The following is a 13,132-nucleotide window of genomic DNA, read 5'->3' on the forward strand; positions in this document are numbered from 1 at the left end:
CACACACACACACACACACACACACACACACACACACACACACAAACGATACTACATCAAGGTTTTATTGCGGCATAATAGAATGACCTTTAGTAAACAAGACTCCTCATTTTGGAGCTAAAACTACACACAATTGCCGGGAGTAAATCCACAAATGTTTCCACGGTGGCTTCACAAGGAAAGGCCAACATTTAGTCAGACAGAAATATCTCCATTTACCACTGTAGCCTGTCCTTTGTTACCACCACTAGTCTGTCATTGTGTCATCCCTTCACATCTATTACCGCTATAACGATATGTTTAACGAAAGGAGGAAAATTCGTAAGTTGACATTTTTCTTGCATTTATACACACACACACACACACACACACACACACACACACACACACACACACACACACACACACACGCACATACACGCACGCACACACACCACACACACATGATAAATAAATAAATCTTAATTTGTGTAATCAACCTTTTCCAGAGATGTAGCACAAATCTCACCTGCACATGACCGACACAATATCTTTATTTCCACAATGCTATTCTTTTCCCGAAGTGAAATAATGGTCTGCTACTGATACTATTATTCCTGCTTTCTGTTATGCATTCTGATATTTACAAAACAACGCAATACTACACATGAGAGGGAGCATCGGCCACAAAGGCGGTAAATGAGTATCAGATAGATGGCGTTGTAATGACTGAGGACGCAAGACTACTTCAAAGGCTTACCGATAAACTGATGATGAAAGGCAAAGGAATTGGTTCTCAGGATTAATACGTAATGATAAAAAAGAAAACAGAAATTTACCGGAAGAGAAACCACATAAAAGGTTCGCTGTGTATTGAAAAATTGAACAGATATGACTGCAAAAAAAAAAAAAAATGTATTGGGAAATGTTCTGAGAAGCTACTCGTCCTTGGAGTCTGACGAATAGTATTTGAAGAAAGGCAAAGATGAGAATTGTACCTTGACGTTTCCTTGACACTTACACTGCCTGACAATTTTCACCACAGTAATATCTTTTCTAAACACTATAGATAGATTGAATGACTGACTGATAACAATGAATCAATGAACCAACCAATCAGTTAAGTCATGACCTAACTAGAAGACAAAGCTGATCAATTTTTATAACCTTACATTAGGTCGATAGATCCACACTAATCTCCCTTACAGATTGGTGATGTCCGTGAGTTATTCCCAAGACACGAGGGAGTGAAGGCAATATTCAGACCAACATTCAGACCATACCGATGAGACATGACAGAGGGAGTGCGTGTGAGAATGCATTCCACGACCTTCACCACCAACACTAACACGTGACAACTGCATAACTAGTCCTGAATAATGCTGAAATAACATTAACGTTTTTATCTGAGAGCTAGGTTAGGTTACGTTAGGTTCGGTTAAGTTAGTTTTGGATTTATTCGGCTCACTAATTTCACTGTTCATTCTTTCATCGCATGGTTTTAGTAGTAGTAGTAGTAGTAGTAGTAGTAGTAGTAGTAGTAGTAGTAGTAGTAGTAGTAGTAGTAGTAGTAACGTAAAATAAATTATGTTGAGGTAATACTGACATACATACACTTGAAACTAGAAGGTTAAGGTAATTTCTCTATTCCCCCGTAGTCATTCCCGCAGCATTTTGCAACAAGCTCCACAACACAAACCGCAGCACAGGAGGAATAATAACGCACCTAGGAAGATAAGTGGTTGCGTTTATGAATGAGAATAGAATCGTGGATTTTGTGTCACTTCCCCTCACAGCATGTTGAAATGAACGCCTTATCATGAACAGCAGCACAGTGGAGGTAATAGCACACGGGGCAGGACATGTGACAGTGTTTATGGGCTACAAGAACATAAACACGTGCATTCTTCCATGGATATTTACGCTAAGGCTGCACGTTCTCGCTAAAGTGTTATGGTGAAAAAACTATAACCACACTGCCATCATAAAGGGGATTACTAATGAATCTATACCCATCGACCTAGATACTGTTCGAAGAGGAGAAGGAGGAAGAAGAGGAGGAGGAGGAGGAGGAGGAGGAGGAGGAGGAGGAGGAGGAGGAGGAGGAGGAGGAGGAGGAAGAGAAGGAGGGAGGTGAAGTTGTATTGGTCACGCACTAAGGAAGTTTGTGGCTTTGTGCAATTATCATTCCTTTCATTTCGACCTTGATGGTAAATTTATGATCATTACGTGTTTGTATGTCATTATAACCTCAACATCCTTTATTCTACAATTCTATTACTACTACTACTACTACTACTACTACTACTACTACTACTACTACTACTACTACGACCACCTCTTTTACTGCTACTATTTCTACCCATTATTATTACTCTGTTGCTGCCTCATCCGCTATTACAACTACTATTATAAACGAAATTAAGTTATGCATACCATTCACATCTTTAAACATTTCACAGCGTTATGTAACTTCACGACAGAAAAAGAGCACAAAATGTTTCCTAGCAAATATAAAAAGAAAAACAGGAATAAAAAAATGTATATATATTTTCACTATTGATGTAAAATAATGCTTAAAAGTTACTAAAGAACACAAATAAACCTTTTACAGTAGTGTGCGTAAGAAATGATATGTTAACAGCCGGAAAAAGAGACAATAAGAGCAAAAATTAAAATAGGCTTACGAAAATACTATTGACAGAGTTGATGACAGTAATAGAAGATTCCAAAGCAAGACTCACACATAAGCAAGACTCACCAGTCACTCAAACGACTCGCGAATAAAATATATGTGCACGTGAATGATAGTTTTGGTGTGGTAAAGACTCTGATTTGTTTAACGTAAGTAAAGGAACGAAAAATATAAGTAAATCCAAAGATAGTATTCCTGGTCTCTTCAGCTGGCGTGTGTGTGTGTGTGTGTGTGTGTGTGTGTGTGTGTGTGTGTGTGAATGGGGGCGTGGCAAGAGTCAAAGTTCATGACTACACAAAACTTTTCTTTCCATCACTTTTTCTTTCTATTTTTCTTTTCTTTTTTTTTTTGGTAGAATTTCGGATGCACTTCTTTTGCTCCTAAACTTTTCAACTTTTCTTTGCCACATTGAAATCGTAGCCTTCTTTGTGCCAATAACAATTAATCATAGGCTTTTACAACCAACCTTAGAAAAATAAATCACATCACCGTAAAAAAAAAAAAAAAGACAAACTAAAAACACCTTACAAAACGTGAACATACAACCAAATGTATACGTGATAAACTCGAACTAAAAAAGAAGCTGAAATGGATAAAAAAAAAATGAATAAAAGAGTCCACACCGTTTCTTTTCTTTTTTTTCTCTCGTAACTTTACTCCACAACAAAACAAAACAAAAATCTTATCTTTCTAAACCGCTACAAGAATTCCTCGATCATTGATTTGTTTAAGTTTGCCCGTTTGAAGGATCTGCCCATTATTTTTTTCACGATGACACAGATGAGACGCCAGAGAGAGAGAGAGAGAGAGAGAGAGAGAGAGAGAGAGAGAGAGAGAGAGAGAGAGAGAGAGAGAGAGAGCAGGAAGCAGGAAGAGATGAAAATTGTCAACGAAAGATAAGTAAAAAAAAAAAAAAAAGGGTAATGTGGAAAATGTTACGAAACAATGAGAAAGCAATCAAATCTGAGGGAATGTAAGATACGAGAATGAAAAAAAAAACTAAAATTAACAACCGAAAAAAAATGAAAAAAAAATAAAGTGTAGGATATGTTATGTGCATGTCACCATTGAATGTTTATGGAAGTTAGAGGTGCGTTGTTGTTGTTATTGTTGTTGTTGTTGTTGTTGTGGTGGTGGTGGTGGTGGTGGTGGTGGTAGGTCAGCCAGGACTGCTGTGAGTAATACATGCATGAATACAACATACTAAATTATATGAGTTAATCACAGTTATTATTGTGCAGATTTTCTCGTTTTCTCATTTCTTGTGTGTACATGGTCAAGTCAGAGCCGAAGTAAGAAAAAACTTTGAGGACACACACACAAAGACACACACACACACACACACACACACACACACACACACACACACAAAGATGAAACCCGCACGATGTTTGTTTATTGGATTATCACGTCCATGTAAACAAAGAGATTCCAAGAGGCTTAATCGAATAGACCTAAGCTTAAACCTACTAACCTCTCCACCAAACTATATAATGAACAGAGAGAATCTAGTAGTACATCTCATCGCGACACGACACTAATATACTCTTACAAAAACAAAGAAAACCTACTTGCTACAGGTTACTTTAGCTACACCAGCCCCTGCGCCACGTAATATAGAGAGTAAAATTTTTGTCAGATGCAGAACGCCGCCGTATTTATGTTTGGGAGTGTGTGCGAGGGTGCGGGGAGGGTGTGGGCGAGTGAGCGGGGAAGGCACACTAAAACCAGCCAGCCACCACCGTAAAAACTCCTTAATGGGAGCCGTGTTGAGGCAAGATTAAAACTTTCGTTGTAAAGTCGTGTCAATTCAGGAGCTTAGCGGAGGACTTTTGATAACAAAACACGGAGGGCTGGAGGGCGTCGATGCGGGAGAGAGGCAAGCATGAAGGGAAGGACGGAGGCAGGCAGGCAGGCAGGGACGGAGGGCCAGGAAGACGAGATGCAGGAGTGGGCAGAGAAGTACCAGAAAGAAAAGTAAGAGGCAGTGCCCTCATAGTAAGTACTGCCGAGTGATTATCATGACGGGTTGATGGTAAGCCAGCTACTCTCGTGTTAAGCAAAATATACATCTTTTCTTGTGTCTTCGTTCAGCTTCGTCTTCTGTGATTTCGGCCCAAAAGCGCATTCGTGTACTATGAAAGATGTGGTTCAGCTTTTTCCTCAGTTGGAAGTAAGATTTCGCATTTGTTCGGCCACTTAGTCTTTTTCATTGACAGTCGTTTGTTTATATATACTGTATGTATTGTTTCGCGATGCATGTGTGTGTGTTTGTTTGTGTGTGTGTGTGTGTGTGTGTGTGTGTGTGTGTGTGTGTGTGTGTGTGTGTGTGTGTGTGTGTGTGTGTGTGTGTGTGTGTGTGTGTGTGTTATCATCACCATCACCATCTTTAATCTAGACACGTCAGTTTCCAGTACACGTGCAATCGAACACAAAATTGATGATAACATGAGTGACCTTCCAACACACAGCACAAGGGAGAGAGAAAGAAAACCCAGTTTCTGAAAGGGAGGTAATCCGGCCCCGATTTTATCATCACTACCATGCGCAGACCACTCGGCCCCTGTTTCTCTTGCTGATGAGAGTGGGGCCTTTTCTTGCTCTACACGGATCCCACCTAGTTCCAGAGAGTCAGAAACAGAGTCATCAGGGAGATTGAAGCCGCCAATACCATTTGATACCGAGGAAGACACACAACCTCTAGTAGGCCACAGTGGTGCTACAAAATCAAAGCTGCCTGTGGTCTCAACAACACTCCTGCTTTCTCCCTGCACTTGCCACTTATCCCCTCACCTGGGACCTGAGATCAACAGTCTCTTTGCCGCCACCTGTCAAAGCCTTCGTGTCTCGACCTCAATCTCTTATCAACATATCACCTTTCCCTTTCACCACACTACACTGTCCAGAAGGCTGATGTAGTCTCTAATACACGAGCATTTACCCAAAATAGAACAAATGATTATTCGCTCAGTAATCTGTTTCTTTCCTACAACACATAAGAATATACGAACATTAGGGAATCTACAAAAGGCTACCTACCATCCACATCCATAAATTTGTAAAGTAATCTTTTGAAGATCTCTACTGACTCAGCACCAACATTCTGATTACTAGATTCATTTTTTTTCATCTACCAATCTATTTTAGAAACAATTTCTTCCTATTTCTCTTTTTGAATATGACTCACTGAGACTTGCCTGCCGAGATTGACTTTAAGGTACCACGAAGTCCTAAGAGAATAATTCGGGAAGCACAAGTCCATTCCCCGTGCCATGGTCAATTGCTGTCTCATAATTCTCCTTTGAAACAACAATAAGCTGACACCTCTAAGGGAACCGCAGGCTGACTACTAATCGCGTATCACCCACTGTGTTCACTATTTTGCATAAAATTTTGTAGATAAGCATGAGTGTGTTTTGTAAGATAAAGCGTTATTTCTGATGCTGATCAACCGGAACTGTAGCCCCTTGTTTGATTATACATACTCATTCATTATTATAGGTACATTCTGTCCTCCTCTCATATCTTGGTCCTCATTCCAATGCCCCATTTATTATTAGAAGTGTTAATGTTAATGTAGTTATTATTATTATTATTATTATTATTATTATTATTATTATTATTATTATTATCATCATCATTATCATCACTGTTGTTGTTGTTGTTGTTGTTGTTGTTGTTGTTGTTGTTAGTATTATTACGACTATGGCTGACCTACTTCTAAATTTTGAAAGGAGGGAGGGATCGGCAGCGTTACATAATATAGGAAGAATCGCCTCTTGATAGCACGCAGCAGAACCACCGAGATCAACAACTTCACCTGCTACGGTCACTTGTCATGTCACTCTAGCTCAACCACATCAGACGCAGCGTGTGTTGGTGTGAGGCACGAGTATGTTCATGATTCCTCACTCCATCATGACTCATATAAAAGATAACGTGATGCCTTAACAAATGAACCTTGGATAGTAAACTGATTGATAGCCGTCATTACCTGCACCAGCAACGCTAAAAAGTCCATCAGCAGATATCAAACTAGTAATTCTAAATGGTATATTGTTGAACTCGATATGGCTCGTCAAAAAAAAAAAAAATTATCGATACCACTTCAAGACAGTAATGATTCACTTCCTCCTCGTTCTTTTCACCGGATTACAGCAAACTTCTTGAGGAAAAAAAATATGAAATGTTTTAAAATCCAATACTGCGGAATGAAATAATTCGGATCGTTGTGAATGTTCAAAACAAATAAAGGAAACCAGTGGTAATCATTTATTTCATCACTGCTACTCAAGGCAGTCTCGATGCAGTACTTTATCGCGAGTTTCTCCTTACTTATAATATGATGCATTTTCACTCTTGTTTTTAAAGCAGACACACCACTCCCCTGGGATTCCAAGCGTGTAAAGCAAAGCAAGTACCAAGATAAAAATAGTTTCTTCAGCTTGATACAGACAATATTCGTACTGGAGAGAAGACTACAGTAAAAATGTTAGGAAAATACATCATAGCTAACTGCACTGAGACTAACAATCCTTCAACAACATGACTACCACTTAAATTCCTCCTCTTTAGTTTGAGTTCAGAACTTTTCACGCGGACATGACGAGTCAGTCTGAATACTTGTATATTATTAGATACCGAAAAATAAGAAGGAACAAAAGAGTAACCAGTGAGAAAAAAGTCATAAAATCAGAACAAATGTTTGTGACTCGAACCAACAAAAAGAAAACTTTTCAACGCAACATTTAACCAGTATCTCTTGAAACAGAATATCAGTCCATCAGGAGAACATTCCATGGAAAAATAGATATGTACATTCACTACAAAGTTTTAACCTTCGGTATAGCTTACTCGTCGTTATTTCTAAAGTTGGAGCTGCCAGTAATGTATGCAGGCGAGGAGTTTGTGGACTCAGCCGTGAAGGGCGTGAAGGGTAGGGAGGGGAATAGCGGGGAGGAGCCTAGAGGAGGAGAGTGTATGATGCAGCGTGTGGGGCAGGGAAGAGTGACGGAGCAGTGAAGGCGAAACAGTGAAGGTGCAAGGGTCGAGGAGGGAGGAATGGTAAGCTGCACAGCTGGAGAGAGGATAAGGTGGAGAGAGGGTAGGGAGAGAAAGAGGGAGGAGAGAGGAGGGGTGTAGCATGGGCAACACTGACAAGGAACTCGATAACATGTCAATATCTCAGGTAAGGGTTCATTGTATCCTGCGGGAAGCCTTCTTTGATAGCCAGTCAAGGTGGATGCCAGCGCTATTATACTCTCGCCGCCACTGCGCGTCTGGTCCCCTCGCCTTACAAAACAATACAAAAATATCTACACATTGTCGAAGGTAATCTTTACAAAAGGTACGGACATTTTCATTACGGGAACAGCGCGCAAATTAATAATAAATGACACCCATCAATACACTATACGGGCGGACCATCACACTATAGTAAATAAGAATGTGCTAAAAACTTCACGCAGAAAAATTGCGGACGTTTTTAAGGCACCGGAAGTGCAGACTACGTATCGAGAACCGAAGGAAACCTCGGAGGTTTTAATTTTTTTTTCCGCTGAGAGAGAGAGAGAGAGAGAGAGAGAGAGAGAGAGAGAGAGAGAGAGAGAGAGAGATGAGATTAATTTTGTCTCCAAAATAATGTACTGCCAATATAAATGCCCAAAAGTCTGAAAAAGATATTGTCCATCAGAGAAATAGGTAAAGGAAGCAACTATGGAAGAAACAGACACTTGCTTTTTTGCACTCGTGTCCAAACACCTCTCACTCCAAACATTACTTGATTGAACAACGACTGTCTATATAGCGACTGATTCATAAACTCTCTCTCTCTCTCTCTCTCTCTCTCTCTCTCTCTCTCTCTCTCTCTCTCTCTCTCTCTCTCTCTCTCTCTCTCTCTCTCTCTCTCTCTCTCTCTCTCTCTCTCTCTCTCTCTCTCTCTCTCTCTCTCTCTCTCTCTCTCTTTCTCTCTAGCGCCATCAATTATTCACCTCATCGACATTGTGTCTGTATTGATTCTTTGCACATCATAAATCTCAAATGCAAGGATATCCATGCAGCTTTTTCTTAACAACACAATGAAATATTTAAGCACACCTCTCGCGTTACATGTGTTCTATTGATTAAGACGTAAGACGAACTAAAAATGTAACCAAGTTCTACAGCAGATTTATAAATAAAAGGTAATTAATCATGCAGTTTCTTTAGTGTATTTGTATTTGCAACTCATTCTCACATCGGTTCACCTTCGATTTGAGTATCACAAACGATGTGGTTTATTTCGTATTTCTTTTAATTTGCAATTCACCTTCAAGTTTGTGTAGCTTCGATCAGAGGGTTATTTAGTTTTAATGTAACAACGGTTGTCGGTGTGCTAAGAACTAAAGATCCAAAGAGAGGAGTTAAAAGAAAGAATACATATGAACTGAAACATGAAGAAGTTTTATATGTGAAATTTTAAAAGAAAAAAGAAATAAAGAAAGAGATAAAGAAAGAAAGAAAGAAAGTAGGATAAAAGAAAGAAAAAGAAATAAATAAATAAACGTAGATATGTATATATAGATAGGTAGATAGATAGATGAATGTATAGATAAAAAGAAAGACAGACAGGCAGACAGATTGACAAAAGGTAGACAGATCGACAGACAGGTAGACAGATACATATAGATAGATAGAAATAGATAGACAGACAGACAGATAGATAGATAGATAGATAGATAAATAAACAGACAGATAGATTGATAAATAAATAGAGAAATAGATAGATCCAAACATTTCTCGCTCGTGCAACGTGTGAAATACTCGTCGCCAACAATCACATACTAGGAAGCGCGGCCGAGTGATCAGCAATAGCACAAGTAAGTCTCATTGACGAATCGAGTCGCAATGGAAGGTGATCATTTTTTTAACAGAGTGACCGAGTAACATCCACACGTGTCCTAACAACTCTCTCTTGGAAGCGAACTGTATTGAGGAATTCTTGGGATGAAGAGGGAAGTAAAATAAAGTGAATAAACAGAATAAACTCATCGACATGAATATTGAAAAAAAAAAAATTAATTATGGTAAAACAAATACATTAAAATACATACATATTTATATACCTCAACGTGGTAGAAGTACTAGAGAATGGTAACTTCTTTTATTCACTACTCATCACTATTCATTATATTCATTACCTACTGTTTATAGTGAAATTAGTTTACTTACACGCAGAACACACTATCACATTCCCCTTCCGCTATCTTCACCCCAAAACACAAAGGTTCTGCGGACAGACTCGCCGCTTCTCAAAACGTTCCTTCCTTTGTGCATGGCTTTGGTGGTGCGTCCTCTTATTACAGGTGTTGTTGCGGTCTGTGATTCTCGGTCATACGTGGCACTGGTCCTGCAGCAGAGGGCGATGACGGGGGAAGTCTATCATCGATGGGGGCAATTCACTGCGACGCGATAAACACTCTGGAGGATGACTTTATGGGAAGACTAAAAGGGAAGCGGCGGGGCTTCCAGGATGAGAGGACGTGCTGATTGTTAAGGTCTGGCGGCACGCGATCCTGTGTGTGTGTGTGTGTGTGTGTGTGTGTGTGTGTGTGTGTGTGTGTGTGTGTGTGTGTGTGTGTGTGTGTGTGTGTGTGTGTGTGTGTGTGTGTGTGTGTCGGAGCATAAACGCGGTAATGCGATCAGGAAATAACGCAATTATGAGCGCACTTACAAAATAAATGTGAGAACGATCATAATGCAATCAGCGGCTAGCATGCAATTGTCGCCTGCATGTACATCTCTCTGAGAAACTGGCCGGATTCACCTGTCGGGCACTTTTTGTTGCCACGGCACAATCATTACCTGCCTCCGCGCGCGCCACATTACCGTGCCAGCATCAGTGTTCCCTGTTAAACATTCACAGTGATTAACATCCATTCACGTTTGTCTCAAGTGACTAATTTACATGCGTGTGGCATGTGTGTGTGTGTGTGTGTGTGTGTGTGTGTGTGTGTGTGTGTGTGTGTGTGTGTGTGTGTGTGTGTGTGTGTGTGTGTGTGTGTGTGTGTGTGTGTGTTTCACTGTTTGATCTGCTGCAGTCTCTGACGAAACAGCCAGACGTTATCCTACAGAACGAGCTCAGAGCTCATTATTTCCGATCTTCGGATAGGTCTGAGACCAGGCACACACCACACACCGGGACAACAAGGTCACAACTCGATTTACATCCCGTACCTACTCACTGCTAGGTGAACAGGGGCTACACGTGAAAAAAGACACCTAAATATCTCCACCCGGCCGGGGAATCGAACTCCGGTCCTCTAGCTTGTGAAGCCAGCGCTCTAACCACTGAGCTACCGGGCGTGTGTGTGTGTGTGTGTGTGTGTGTGTGTGTGTGTGTGTGTGTGTGTGTGTGTGTGTGTGTGTGTGTGTGTGTGTGTGTGTGTGTGTGTGTGTGTGTGTGTGTGTGTGTGTGTGTGTGTGTGTGTGTGTGTTTGGAGGACTGGGTGCAGTGTTTATTCTTCTTTGGCGCAGTACAAAGGCATAATGCTCGCTGACACAAGGCGAGGTATTAGTCTTCTGAGTCAAACACGTCACTGACATCGCCGACTGAGCCACAGGGCGGTAATGGACGGTACATTTCTGACGATCAATGAAATGTACGACGTTTGATGAAGGTTTGTGTAGCAGGAGCAGCAGCAAGGGAGGAAGGCGTCACGAAGGCTGCGTGGGAGGACAAGAGAAGGACGAGTTCTGAAGAATGATGGAATTATTAAAGAAGTATGACTAATGATGCACTAAGACTGGTCGAGATAAAACCTTTGGCTGGTAAATACATAAAGAACATGACTAAAGAGGACATGTAAAAGACAAGGACCTTTTTCTCTGCATTCATGATGAAAAGATTGGTGAGCCTCGTCTTCTCACTCATTTCTTTGAGGTTCCATTTTTAACAAAGGGAATCTGGAAGTGCTCTCTATACATATACATTTTCAAACAACCCACAGTTTTCGACGCATAATCATGTCTGATATATTCTTGTGAAGACTGACGTGTCCTTCGACAAAAGAATTTTATTTTCAAGTTATGACAATGCTAACTCAGCGACAAACACATGCACACACACACCTTACCAGCTATTGTATGAACTTGTATATTTAACCATTTTTTCTGCTACATGATCACCCCTTAATAAAAAGAAATCACAGTAAAGTATTGTATTTAATAGACCTACAGAAAGGAGAGAGGAGCCAGGATATACATTTTGTTTGTTAAATGCTACAAAATTATTGAGCTTGTAGTACAATATTGAAATTCTAAAAAGTTGTTGATGATTATGAGATAAACTGTCCAGCAATGAAAGGGTTAAGCAAGCCGTTTACAGAAATACCACACCTTCATCCTATAAACAAACAAAGAGTAATTAAGATCACTTAAAAGCTGTTCTTCCTTGCAATAAGTTCTAAAGTTTCACGCCCTCACATTCACTGTCCTGATACTTTCAACAGAAGAGAAACAGATCACCTTCATTGCCTTTACAGCGATCCTCAGCATTGCATCCTAACCCTTCATGAGGCAGCAATTTGTTTCCCTTTCCCCTTCTCCGTATCTCCCCCTCCACTATTATCATCTTCATCTGATCTGCCTCCACCTGCCTTAATTAATCCAACAACTGACACAGAGTCGCTGACAGGTAAATTTGAGTTGGACAGGTGGGGTGAAACGTAGCAGGTCGTCGCTGTGAGGGGAGTGGCAGTGTGTGCAGTGAGGCAGACACAGGACAGCAAGACGAGGTGGTCTCCAGTGCCACATTCACCTAAGTGTAATCTCCCCTTCGAGATATAAGACTAAAGAGCGTCGCATAGTTTGAGCAATAAAGGCACCATGCGGATACCACGCCATCCCACACCCGACTCTTGGATACACCATGCCATGCCACACCACGCTGTGCCACTATAGAATACTCTACGCCATGCTACACTACACTACAGTACACTACACTATACCATGCCCCTCCACGCCATACTTCACACTGCACTACACCTAAATATTATAGATTATGCTATACTTCACTATACAGCACATCACGGCATACCAAATCACTGTTAAGATGCACTGTACCATAAACCTTTTTTTCTCTCATAGGAATATTTATTACAGTATCATCATTGTTATTATTGCTGTCATATTCATCATTATTCACTGGAAAAAAATATTGATTCATTTGTTGATTGTATGTAACTCCACACTGTCTTTTTTATATGAAAACTATAGTAGTTATAATAAACATTGTCGCTGCTGGCTATATATAATGTGATATCTCCCTGCATCCTGGATTACTTCACCATCATGCCTGGCAAAAGCTCAATATCATACATCATACTGTAGTAAAACAATATATCTCTATGGACTCAATGATAAGAGGCGAGACAAAGATAGTTCATTACATCTTTTTATCTCACACCTCAAGAAATTGTT

This window comes from Portunus trituberculatus, chromosome 15 (assembly GCF_017591435.1).
Source record: "Portunus trituberculatus isolate SZX2019 chromosome 15, ASM1759143v1, whole genome shotgun sequence".
NCBI lineage: Eukaryota > Metazoa > Arthropoda > Malacostraca > Decapoda > Portunidae > Portunus > Portunus trituberculatus.